This window comes from Triplophysa dalaica, chromosome 16 (genome assembly GCF_015846415.1).
Source record: "Triplophysa dalaica isolate WHDGS20190420 chromosome 16, ASM1584641v1, whole genome shotgun sequence".
Classification (NCBI taxonomy): domain Eukaryota; kingdom Metazoa; phylum Chordata; class Actinopteri; order Cypriniformes; family Nemacheilidae; genus Triplophysa; species Triplophysa dalaica.
Window position 1 is genome coordinate 2,288,939 of NC_079557.1, and position 12,547 is coordinate 2,301,485.

Genomic DNA, 12,547 nt, shown 5'->3' on the forward strand with positions numbered 1-12,547 from the left:
TGACTTTCCAATGGATTGTAAGGGACACAGTGAGCCCCCAGTATGCCTGGCTTTTTGGCTTTAGATTAACATAATATCTGGTCTAGGTGACACCGTTTATAACACGCTCCAACTACTCGTCTATACGTTCACCAGGAATCAAGAAATTTAGGAAAGAATAACATTTAAAAAAGAGCACATCTATGCATCACATCATGGATACTGTGCCATGTGTTTTCTCCAGCGTGGAGCTCAACTTTCTGTGACTGTATTGGCACGGTCAGAGAGAAAAACACAGTTTTCATCAGACATCAGTTATTCTAATAAATAGTATCATCTGCTTTCAAAGTACATAAAAGCCAAACCAACGGCATGGAGTTCTCTCAAAACCAACTCCAAATTTGTGTGTGTGTTGGGTGTGAATAGATTTTCCCACTTTTTGGTCATCCAAGCAGGAAAATTTTGGTCATAAACAACATACAGTACAAAGTAAAAAGCCAACACACACACACACACAGCTACAGGACACTACACAAACTGTTTACAGCCTTTCTCATCTCAGTTCTCTCTCTCTTTTTACCACAAACTTCACATTATCTCAGATGCTCTCTCTGAGAAGTGCCCAGTTACCTAATGTGTCCTGTTCGAGATTTAGAAGAGATCTCAAGATCTTTCAAACTGTGCTCAGATTTGCACACGAATCGCGTAGCTCACACAAAATGCACGTCAACATCTGACTCATTTGTGTCATTTATTTAGAGATTTTACGAGAAACATGCACTTAACACCTCAAGTAAACATAACCGAGAACTACATAAAGGCCTCAAGAGTGATCAAATTTTCCTCTGGCAGCCTTTTTCTGTTTGAAACGACCCGCAAACATGCATCTGATTATTTGATCGCAAACTACTACGGGGCGAGTTTCCCCCCATCATACATCAGAGGCTGATCACAAACAGACACCCAGATGAAGATACAGGCATTCTCACGCATGTAACTATGACGCGCCTGTGATCTACCGCTCAAATGAAACCACAGCGCGCGCCAAACACGCAGGATGTCTGAAGCCAGCACACGCCGACCTTGAACAAAGCCAAGAATCTTGCGTGTGCATGTGTTTTAACACAACGGTAGTACAACACACATACAAACAGACCTACTATCTGTGCCACATTTTAACATATTCTGTCAGCACAATAGAAAACTACTGTTGTAATGTAGAGGTTATGTCGGTAAAAGGAAATAATGAAATTGACTTTGGCTTTCGGTGACTGACATCCATCATCCTAAAAAGAAATAGTTATTGTGAATCAAATCCAATGCACGTATTTTTGCAACCTGCTCAAATAATGAAACAAATATGTATAAATAAAGTAGCGTTCAATGGTTTAGAAACACTTACTCGTATATTAGTTTTATTTTTTTCTCTTGTCCTTTTATCAGTGATCTTCTTGAGGTCTCAACCTGTGAAGCTTTTTAATGGTAAACAGATTTTGAACGGAAGTGTTTGCTGAATGAATTAAACACGAATTAAACCAAGATTCACATGTCCCGCACAAATAAGACAACTTGAATACTTGGTGCTTGTAATTTAAACAGTCCTCAAAATCCAAGTATGATCAACTACAGCTAATATCGTTACTTTAGTGAACACTTTAAAATACATAAAGGCCTGCAAAACCACTGTAAATCCAATTATTGGCACGGGGAAAAAATCTAGGTCAGGATAACTGGCCCAAACATAACACCGCTCACAAATTGTCAAGCCGCAAGTAGCAGTTCATAGTTTGTGCTGACTGGCTCTGAGATCCGACCTGGCGAATGGGTCCTGTGAGTTTGTGTGAGCTACGGAGTCAAATTAGCATCATTACAGTAACAGAGCAATAGCACTTGACCTATGACCTCATCGCTGACTCATTCCTGAATGTCTGACAGGTGTATCTGCAAGAACACTGTGAGGAACGCACACAAATTTCCTTCATTTACAATCTACAGTATATAATGACGTGACAAACTCAACGTCAAACATTTATGAAATCCCTAGTCAAAAAACAATGCATTTAACAAGTTTATTTTAAATGTATTAACATATTTACTGACATGACTTACTGATTTAAATTATAATTGAACATTATTTGGAGAACTATTTGTAAACAAAGCTCATTTCTTCATATTAAGCCTGTGTTTAAATAAAAATGTGTTCTAATGCCACCTTTGATAAGGATTTGTTTTTATCAATCTTTCAATGCAAGATATTTAAAGTGTACCTGAAGCAAACTTGCAATAGTTTCACTTAAGCACAATCAAATACACTTAAATTATTTTTTGGTTGGACTTCAGCACTATTTCTGCAGAATTAAAGTATATTTGGTACAAAATTAGTTGGTTCCAATTTAGCAGACTTTTAGTACACCAATTTATTATACCACAAATACAATCGCAGTGTATTTTCATTTAGTACAGTACATACAATGTTAATGGATTTGCAAAATACTTAGCATGAAATAACTTTATTTCAAATACATTTTAGTATATTTATTTTTCACTAGGGTTGGTTTTGGCTGCTGCTCACTTTTTCAGACTGTTTGAACCCCAAAGCAGGGTTTCTATTTTCTTTCCCTGTATTTCATTCCAGAATATTCTTCAATCCAGAATTCTGTCATATTCCATATTTCCATACAGTCCTATAGGGTTCAGATGACCTGCAGGATTCCAGAACTCTCTCACCATTTCCTTTTTTGTCACCTTCTAAGATTTCGTCACATTCCAGATGACTGTTGGCCTCTTCTCTCCGTCACATCTTATATTCCCAACCCGCTCTTCGCGGATCCCGCCGAGCTCCTTGCGAGTGTGGAAAAATCCCATCCGCGATACAAAGGAGGAGAAAAAGATTGAGGAGGTGTTATCCGATTTGCACTTGGTTTCTCCATCTGTACCTTTTTCTTTCTGTAAAAGAGAGACAAAGACAGATGAATACAAAATAACGTCTGTTTTTCTGAAGATCGGACTGTGTTAGCAAACCAGTTGTGTGGGATTTTAAACATCTTTAAGCATATAGAATATTTCATTTAAAAATAGACATCCATAATGTTGGCCTTGAAAGTTCATGTTATTCGATGAGAAAGTAAAATGTCAACAAATGGAATTGCGGCAGGTGAAATGTGACAGGGCCGTGGGGTGCTGGGGGGTCCAGCGCCATCATGATTCAGGACGGGCCACACCGCACAGGACATGCGGCAGCACTTCCCGGCCCCTACAGATGGAAGGCGTTAGAGAGCGCCGCTAATGAAACACAGGCCGACATCAGGCCTGTCGCCCGCACGCCCATTCTAATGTTGCTTAATTTGTTAAATAATTTGTTGGACAAACGAGTGCTCTCTCTCTCCTTCGGCCCTCCAGGGGGATTCAGCGGTCACGCTGCGGACCGGGAGCGAAGCATGACAGCACGTTTAAAATCCGGAGAGATCAGAAACACATCCAACACAACACACAGTGAATTCTGCTTGATCTGGTTTCAGAGGCTGTTCTGAACGTTACAGCCCAGCTGTGTTGACGGCCGTCAGCGATCAGAGAGTGAAAGATATCCATCCTAAAGCCCCTAATCTGTGGAGTGCTAAGTGACTGTGGTTGAGCCAGTGAAAGGGGCATGCGTCAACCACACACATCATTTCAATGGTGAGAAGAAAAAATATGTGATATCTTGAATGAAAAAAAACGACCATTAAGATGTAAGTGAGCACAATTTAACTTTTGAGTTATGAATAATTACTGCCATTAGATTCTCAATACTGTAATTCATTGCGTTTTACTGTAATACATTTTTAATTAAATCAGCATGAATTAAACACAGGATTGCATACACAACAATGACATTAACTAGTTTTACACCTAAACTATCTTTTACTTGTTGCAAAAAATCTGCCGAACTGTCATGAAAATAATATCAATGCAAATAATCTAAATGGTTAAAAAAAGGTTCATTTAAACAAAATGTTGTTCTTGGCCTTCCACAATCCACACAAACACCCAATTTATTATCTATAAGAGACAACTAAGCAAGGCGCAAAAACCAAAGGAGGATTTCAGAAACACTCGAAATTAAGATTTGGGATTCAGAAAGTAAAAAATCTCATTCTTTGCCTGAAACATGTCTTACACAAGTACAAGCAAACAAGCTCTACTAGATACGCATGAATTCCCAGCATTGACACAAGGGGCGCTATAGAGTCATGAATCTCACCGGGATTTGATTCAGGACCAAGGTTTTACGTCAAGCTTACACTTACATTTACATTTATGCATTTGGCAGACGCAAGCGACTTACATTGCTTTTTATCCTATACATTTTACATAGGTATTTGCAATCCCCTGGGATCAAACAGAGTTGTTAACGCAATGCTATTACCACTGAGCTACAGGAAAGCTAAGCTTCACTTGACCCAAAGCTGTACCAAAATTGTAAAGAAGAATGATTAACGTGATGTACGTAAAATACATTCACAATTTCGTTTTCTTAACGTCTTTCTCGAAATGTTTTTCTCCTCTAAATGTCATGTTCTCAGCAACAAATAATTCACAGCACAAAACTGAACCTGTATTTAATATAACCTGGGTCGACTTTTCTTTGCATAGATTTGTTTTCAAGGATGAGAAGATGTAAAGCAGCCTTGCCATGTGTTAGGCGTTACGTTAAAATTGGCTTAACTTTCAATCAAGTGACGGATAAAATTGCAGCGGGATACTGTAGCGTACGCTTGCAACATGCTGGCCAAACAATTTGCGTACTCGTGTGAAGTATGTTTCTGTACTGACGTGACTAATGAAGGGAGTCAAAGCCAGAGTAATTACACAGCACATTAAAGAGTAACACTACAGTTCCTCTTCTGCAAACCAGAGAGATGATGGAGAGAAAAGAATTAAAGTAGAGAGGGAAAAGACGGAATAAGGTTATAACCTGAAAGATGAAGAGCAACGTTAAAAAAGGAGTACGGACGAGGAAAAAAACGACATTCGGGGAATCCAACATAAACCACATCTGCTCTCCCCATCAGCAGGCTGAAATCCTGACCTCATATTCCAAATATACACAATCATCATACCATACACCTTACAATCCCAAACACACACTCACACACCTGCAACACACGCCATCAACCTGCAAACCCACACACACACACAAACACACACATCCGTCTCATAATAAACATATTGAGCACTTGGCCAGGACAATCTGGAACAAGTTGACAATATACTCTCACAAACATAATTCAAACACACAATCACACATTCGGGGTCAAGCAGAGGTGACGTCGTCCGTTCCATGGATTGAGTGACCGCATTACAGTGTGGAGACGTGGTCTGACAGGTACATAACACGCTATGCCATTCATAAACGTGTGACACAGGTTCGAGGCTCGTTTTTGGAGCCGTAAGAGCAATATGAAAAGTTTGTGGGGGGGGGCACGGTACAAACCTCTCATGAATATAAATTAGGTGAGGTAACATTCCTTCTCATTTGTTGGATGGTGTACTGAACTAGCATTATAACTTACCGCTTGTGCAGTTACTGGAAGAGGTTTCTGCTTGGTCTGCATCAAAACCACATGCAGGACCTCAAAAAGCTGTAAGCCAATCTGTTACCTCCACCTGATGAAAGATAAATAAAGCTCATGATTGTTGCAGCTTAAGGTTTTCTTGACACTTTAAAGTCCCTGTGAAATTCAAAATTACAATTCCTAGTTTTCAGAAAATATTCTGGCGTTTATTGTAAAAAGCTTACCAATGTGTGTCATTCGCTTTTTAAAATTCATGTGCCCTCATAATCGTCTGTTAAAATCTGAAAATGCACTTCTGCCCTCTAGTGATGACATAAGTTAGTGGGCTTGGGCGGAGCATCCATTAACCCCTCCCCTTAACTGTCAGTCTGCTCCCAGCAGGATGAGGTCACAACTAATGACATCCAATCAAATAACAGTGAAAAAACAAGTCACATCCATTTTTTCTCATTTAGAAATTCCTTTTCACTCAGAAATGCGTCAAGATACGCAAGTAAAAATTAGTGCAACTTCCGGTTCACGTGGACTTTAAAGCCGGCATTAAATTAAAAATGATCATTCTGATTGTTTTACACAGTGGTGAAGTATTTATAAATTATTTATCTCCGCACATCATCATTTTTTTTAAAATACAGTTGCGCTTTCAATCTTTAATCAGAAATTTCCCTGGTAAAAACGACCTCTCTTCCCTTCTGGTCACGAGGAATGGCATGAGGGCAGGGCTGCAATGACTGACAGATTGCAAACTTCCGTTGAAATCTTACACCTTTTAATGATCCAATCAGTTGTCGGTGGATGAAATCAAGTCCCACCCTACATGTTTTACCCGTTTCAGAAGTCATTTTACTCGGGTATACATCACGATACGGAAAAAAAGACAATTGCTACTTCCTTTTCATGCTGACTTTAAGATACAACATGTAATAATTGTTTCCCAGAAGATGTGTCAGTGTTCCTGTAACACAACTGGTAAGGTTGAACACACACTGATGAAGCAATGTATACCCAACATGCGCAAATCAATCTGGATAAAAGCATCTGCCAAATGCATAAATGTAAAGATGTGCACGGGGGGAGTGGGGGTTATAATGCTATTTCCTTGCTTGGGTTATTTCCCAATCGCACCCTAGCGTATGTGAACAAAAATATGAAGGGAGCACATACTTATATGCATCCAGGATCCGTTCTCTATTACTTCCTGAATTTAGAGAAGTAATAGAAGCAACTTCAGAGTTTCTTGCAAAGGACAAATGTTTCCATTCCAGCTGCAGGAGGTCAAGACTGTGATGTAAGTTTGTTGGTTCGGCCTGTGGACACATGTCAGAGTTAGTCAGCCATTTAAAAACAATACCCGCTACTAATTATACAATTACCTACTAACCACCTCTGCCTGCACTCTTCCAGCGAGTCAAGGAGAACACTGACACGCTTCCAGGATTTCAACCCTGCGGCCCCCCTGCAACAAACACCAACAGCCGTGCCGCTCCGGTCCGCAGTGCCATACCCGTTAGTAACTGTTGGCAGGAATTTCGTCCATTTAGACAAGTTCATTTGGCTTGTCAAGCCATTTTCTCAAGCCAACGGCAAACATTAGAACTCTTGTGTTTGCTGGGGAATGTTGGGTCTCCACGCCAGGAACGTCAGGAATAAATTTACTCCAATTGCCGGTATTTGCAGCGAAAAGAAGTTTACACTTGCTAAAGGAGCTTCGTGAATTAAGGTCGCAACTGACGTTCATTGGGTTTGGCAGCAGAAGTGAGGCGATACCTGCGAGGACATACGGCCCATGTCAGATTCACACCGAGGACCAGGTGTTTAGCCAATCCGGTCGTTTGTTGCAAGGAACCTGCGGATCTGGTACCAGCCTCCAAAACAAACACACAGTGTATGTACTGTACTGTACAGAGCGGTGCTGTCCCACAGGTAAACTTCATTGCAAGTATCAACATGATTTGAGATGATTTTCCACTAAATGCCCTCTAAAAGTCACAAATGGGTCAATGGTTGACAGTACAGTAGAAGTTTGTAGCTATAACATTGGTTTTAAAAGCATGGCTCAAATGATTTGGTTTTGGGGAAGTTCGATCAGAAATGCTTTACTGATCTTTGCAGACTTTGGTGTGTTGGCAAAACGTGCCCAAGTTATATATATTGAGATCTCTTCTCAAACTCTAGTAGACACATCGATGGGCTCCCTTTCACATGAGAAATAAACGAAGAAAGGCTGTCTAAGATGAACAACAAAGATGTAAAACAACACCCTTGAACTACATTGTAAACGATTAAAAAAGAAGGGTGGAAATTTGATGAATCGGTAATAAAATGGTTTGTAGGCAAGGGGTTGAAAACTAAGAGTGCCATGTTGATGTCAGCGGAAAAAGAAAGTTGTTTGAGAGGTGCCACAAATGTACTGATAAGGTTAAAAGGATTTTCTTTAGAAAAACACCAGGAATGCTTATTGCAAGTCCGATCTGCATTTCTATAAATATACTGCTTAAGAGTCGATGAAATGGCACTGGCAGGCGTTACGTTGCACTTTCGGAGCACTCGAGAGAAACATACGTTGTTCCGTGTCGCTGGCATCGTGTTGAAGTCATCACATTCAACACTTCACACTCTCTTTTTACAAGAACTGCACGGCGTTAGCGAGAAAAGCAAAGTTATCCTTCATCACCAAGACAGCTGTGATGGATTCCAAACATGAAGCAAAGTGCGCACTCTCCGCGGATTGATCTCGCTCGCACCCCGCCACCTACATCGCCGCTAATAAAAACAATATTTCATCTCTCATTCCCGCTCACTCGCTCTCCTCTCCAACCGCCTTCATCTCCTGCCGATGATATCACACACACACGTCTTGCTCTAATTAATTCCTGACTCGTTCTCTTCGCAGCTGTCCCGTGCTTGCGGTACAAGTGGCTAACAGGTTCTCATTTCAAAGCGCTGCGCCGCGCAAATTCCGCAGCTCCGCAGCACTCGCAGTTTTCGCCAGAGTCAATCATCAAAGACACTCAATAATGTGTCTCATACATTTACACATTGGGGAACGGTTTAGATTTAGAGACTCGCTGATAAAAGGGGTTTCGTTGCAGATAACGACTTTATGATGAGACGTGACGTTCTAGTTCAACAGCCTTTCGATCAAGTGCAGCTCTAATGAGAACCATGAGACTGTGGAACGAGACTATAATCACGGAAGAACCCGCCAAAAGGGATCGTCCGGGAACACGTGCACACGTATGCTGCTACGGTACAACTTAACCCACAAAACCACAAACCACGTTACCACAGATCTTAATACAGTTTAGTTCATGTCTGAGAGGGCAACAGCTAGAGCTGAAGGTTTGTAAACCAATGTGAGCTGCTCTTTTATGGAGGTGCTAGAATAGTCCTAGTTGTGGCAAAAACAATCTTGTTTCATATCTATCAACCACAGGTCTTTAAAAAGACGTGCGGTTTCCTTGTGCGGTTTAAAAGTGGTCCTGCAGACCAATCTGACCGCAGCGGAGCTGTAAAGCGAGGAAGAGAGAGGCCTGGTTGTGCTGGTGCTGTTTCTCCTGTTGGAAAACAGCTCTGATTTGTCAACAAAGTGTTTAACATCACACATTCAAGGTTGATTTTTTTTCATTCCTGGCAACTTTCTACTGTTTTGTACAGGATTTTTTCTAATGAAAATCATAAAAGTGCTTGATGTTGCTGTATTTAACTTACAAAACTCAAAACTTCCTTCATTGTCTATAATCATTTACTGAAACAAAAATGGCTCGTTCTGCAGACAAATGAAAACATAATTACAAGTATGGTCACACGACCACCCACATTCATGCCAGGGACACTGATTGGTTAATGAGAAACTTGGCTCCACCCAGTCATGTTGAGCATGTCTCAATCCTCATGTACACCCATCAAGACAAGACTGCAATAGGTTTGAAATTTAAATGTGTTTGTGTGTGGGATGGGGGGTGTGTGCGTGTGTGCATGTGTGTCTGCGTGTATACCTACAGACACACACGCACAGTACAGACACACAAATACACACTCACAGCTGGTCTTAAAGGGATAGTTCATCCAAAAATGAAAAACCTGTCATCATTTACTCACCCTCAGGTCTTTTCAGACCTGTATACGTGTATTTTTTCCAATAAACATAGAGAAAGATTTTTGGAAGAATGTTCAGTTCAAACAATTTTCAGTTCTGGGACATCATCCACTACCACAGTAGGAAAAAGATATTGTCTTCTTTGTTCTACTGAACACATAATGTGATATTTTGAGGAATTTATGAAAACCAAGAGTTCTTGGGCACCTTTGACTACCATTTAATACTTCCTATGGTAGTCAATGATGTCCCGGAACTGAAAATTACTAACATTCTTCCAAATATCTTTCTTTGTTTTTTCTGAACAAAGTAATTTATACAGGTGGGAAATTACATGAGCATGAGTAAATGATGACAGAATTTTCCTTTTTGGATGAACTATCCCTTTAAGGCTTTTTGCCTGACTCAGGCTTTATTGAACTGAAGTGATTGATGTTAATTGTAGAACAGAATGGAGGTGAAGAGAGAGAGAGATTCACAGCCAAACACATTGCCAAGACAGACTCATTAACCCACAGTTCTTCCTCTCTTCTCTTAACCATCCCAAGCAATCACAAACATGAGTAAGTGTGTGTGTAGCTTCAGGCAAAGATCAATAGCCCAAAGCTGCAAATGCAAAGACTTTGGCGATCAATACTGCCACTACATGCAGCACACAGGCCCGGAAGAGACGAGGAGGACAGAATTAAAGGGACAGGACAACACGAAACATAATCTTTACAAATCCAAGAGTCCATCCCTCGCTTTCGAAGATCTACGGCGGCTGACACAGAACTAGGATGTCGTCAAATTTTTGTTTCTTTGCCGAAGGAGATCGCGTATTTACGACACGCGCTCTGTAGAGCAGTTTGTCCATTTAGAGCTGCTGTAGAAACAACAGGGTGAATTCCATGCAAGGGGACCCGCGGTGTATGTAAATAGAAATTGCTCATTCTAAGGTAATAAAAACATAACACTTCTTTATGTAAGGTCTTTACACAATCTGAACACAAAATTGTGTATTATATTGCATTTCTGTCAATAGATCCTCCAAAAAACTACACACTGAACCATTAAAGCATTCGCTGAAAAGAACCAGCTCAAAACATCGGGCATCAAACTGGGCATCTACAGTATATGAATTAAGAGCAAGCTTTACTTTGTACAAGGCAAACAGCAGCTAGATAAAAATATCTCAGCAGATCATACAGTGAAATCGAATGGCAACCCTGTTAGCAAGCAAAACAAATACTTGATCTTCAGTCTCACCTGAGTCTTTCCAGCATCTGGTCATCCGGTCCAGCAACGATTTGAGCAAAATTACCTACAGACCTCTGAAGAGCTGAAGAACGCAGGAGGCACAGAGACACCTTAAACACAAATAGAGTATCATAGTGTGGGTTCATAATGACTTCTACAAGAACATACAAGCCTGTTATTCTTTCATTTTTAAAGCATAGCAAGTAAATCGACAGATAGAAGAATAGATTTGTTTGTTGCACACAGGTTGAGTGGATGTTTGAAGGATGTATTCATCCTACTTAATTTAAATACGATGCCCAGAATATATACAATCTACTGCAGAGACACTAAAAGTAGTATAGTATTTCTGGAACCTAATTATTAAACCGGAATATGTTTGTGGTGTGAATGAGGACAGAGATCCTAGTGGCGCCGTCTAGTGGAAGTGAATCATCACGGAATAGGAAACAAGCAGGGAAATGATCTTAAAATGTCAGGTGGATTATGAATGGTCCTTATCTGGCTTCTCCTCTCTCATCCCTTGACAAACAACCTTCCTGCCAACAACACATCCTTCATAAGATGGGAGAGGCTGAACAAGAGGCAAACATGAAGATATTTGGATGAGAAAACTCTTAGCAGTGTCTGTGTGCGTGTGTGTGTGTGTGTGTGTGGGGGGGGGGGGACAAAAGCGACACCTGCAACCCCAAATTAGTAAATATGCGTCCCATTATTTACAGTACTTATAATACTCTCAACTCACTCAAGTTATTGTGTTAATGTGTTTAAGTGTGTGCATTCGCATTTAGTGGGTTACTAACATAAATAAATCTTAAATGTATATTATCCTGGATGAAACTCGTAATTAACATTATGTGCACTTCTCGAAATAATGCAAAATGTTTTCTTCCAGTGCTAGAGTTTAGGTTTGTCTTAAGTCCAGGTTAAAACAATATAGATCCTTGGTATGTCCTCATTTAGATTAGATTTAGAGAGAGAGATATAGAGAGAGGGGGGGGGGGGGGGTAGGGTTGGAGAAGTTGGGTGAGTGTTGGCTTGGCTGACCGTCTGCGGTTCTGTCGCGGTTTTGAGAAATGTTCCTTTTGGATCGGACCGTGCGCTTTCATAACTCCCTCTCGTTTTCAAACGAACCGTCTCTCCCCACTCTGCCCTCTTGAGTTTTGCAGTTATGAAACGCGAAATGCATCAAAATCACTAAACTTCTGGAGGAACTGCAAAGAGCTTTGGCTGGTGTTGGCCCCGGTTTACCAGGGGTGGGGATTGGGGTTTGAACAAGTGGCAGGTTTTTTAACCTCTAAAGGCGCGAGGTTATGCTGGGATCTGGCCTAGGCTTGCTTCCCCGGAGTCGGTCGATAGCTGAGGGCAGGAACAATATGCGTCCCGGTGGGAAAGACGGTGTTTGCGGGCGTGCGCGCCGCGGTAACATCTCCTTTGTTGCGCACGGTGACATTGGCGATTGTGTTTTCGCTGTAGTCGGGCGGCATCACACGGAGACTGACTAATCTCGTTTGGATCCAATAAGGGCGAGTGTGTGTGTGAACGAAGAAGCAAGAGAGAGGGCGAGAGAGTGGGGGCTGGGGGAGGGAGGGTGGATTGATCTGGCGCTGTTAAAATCTTGTTCTGTTTTTTCTTGGAGTGATTTCTGCGCTCCGCCGTGCAGCTTCAGACCGGA

General features: G+C 41.1%; 1 long non-coding RNA gene across 1 annotated transcript; it reads right to left on the minus strand.

Moving 5' to 3' along the window:
* Window positions 1-2,609: 2,609 nt before the first annotated feature.
* Window positions 2,610-7,040, minus strand: LOC130438438 (uncharacterized). The gene is made up of 4 exons (XR_008909334.1): window positions 6,919-7,040; window positions 6,699-6,841; window positions 5,532-5,625; window positions 2,610-2,925 (listed from the first exon to the last, which is right to left on the minus strand). It is a non-coding gene; the product is annotated as an uncharacterized LOC130438438 (long non-coding RNA).
* Window positions 7,041-12,547: the final 5,507 nt, after the last annotated feature.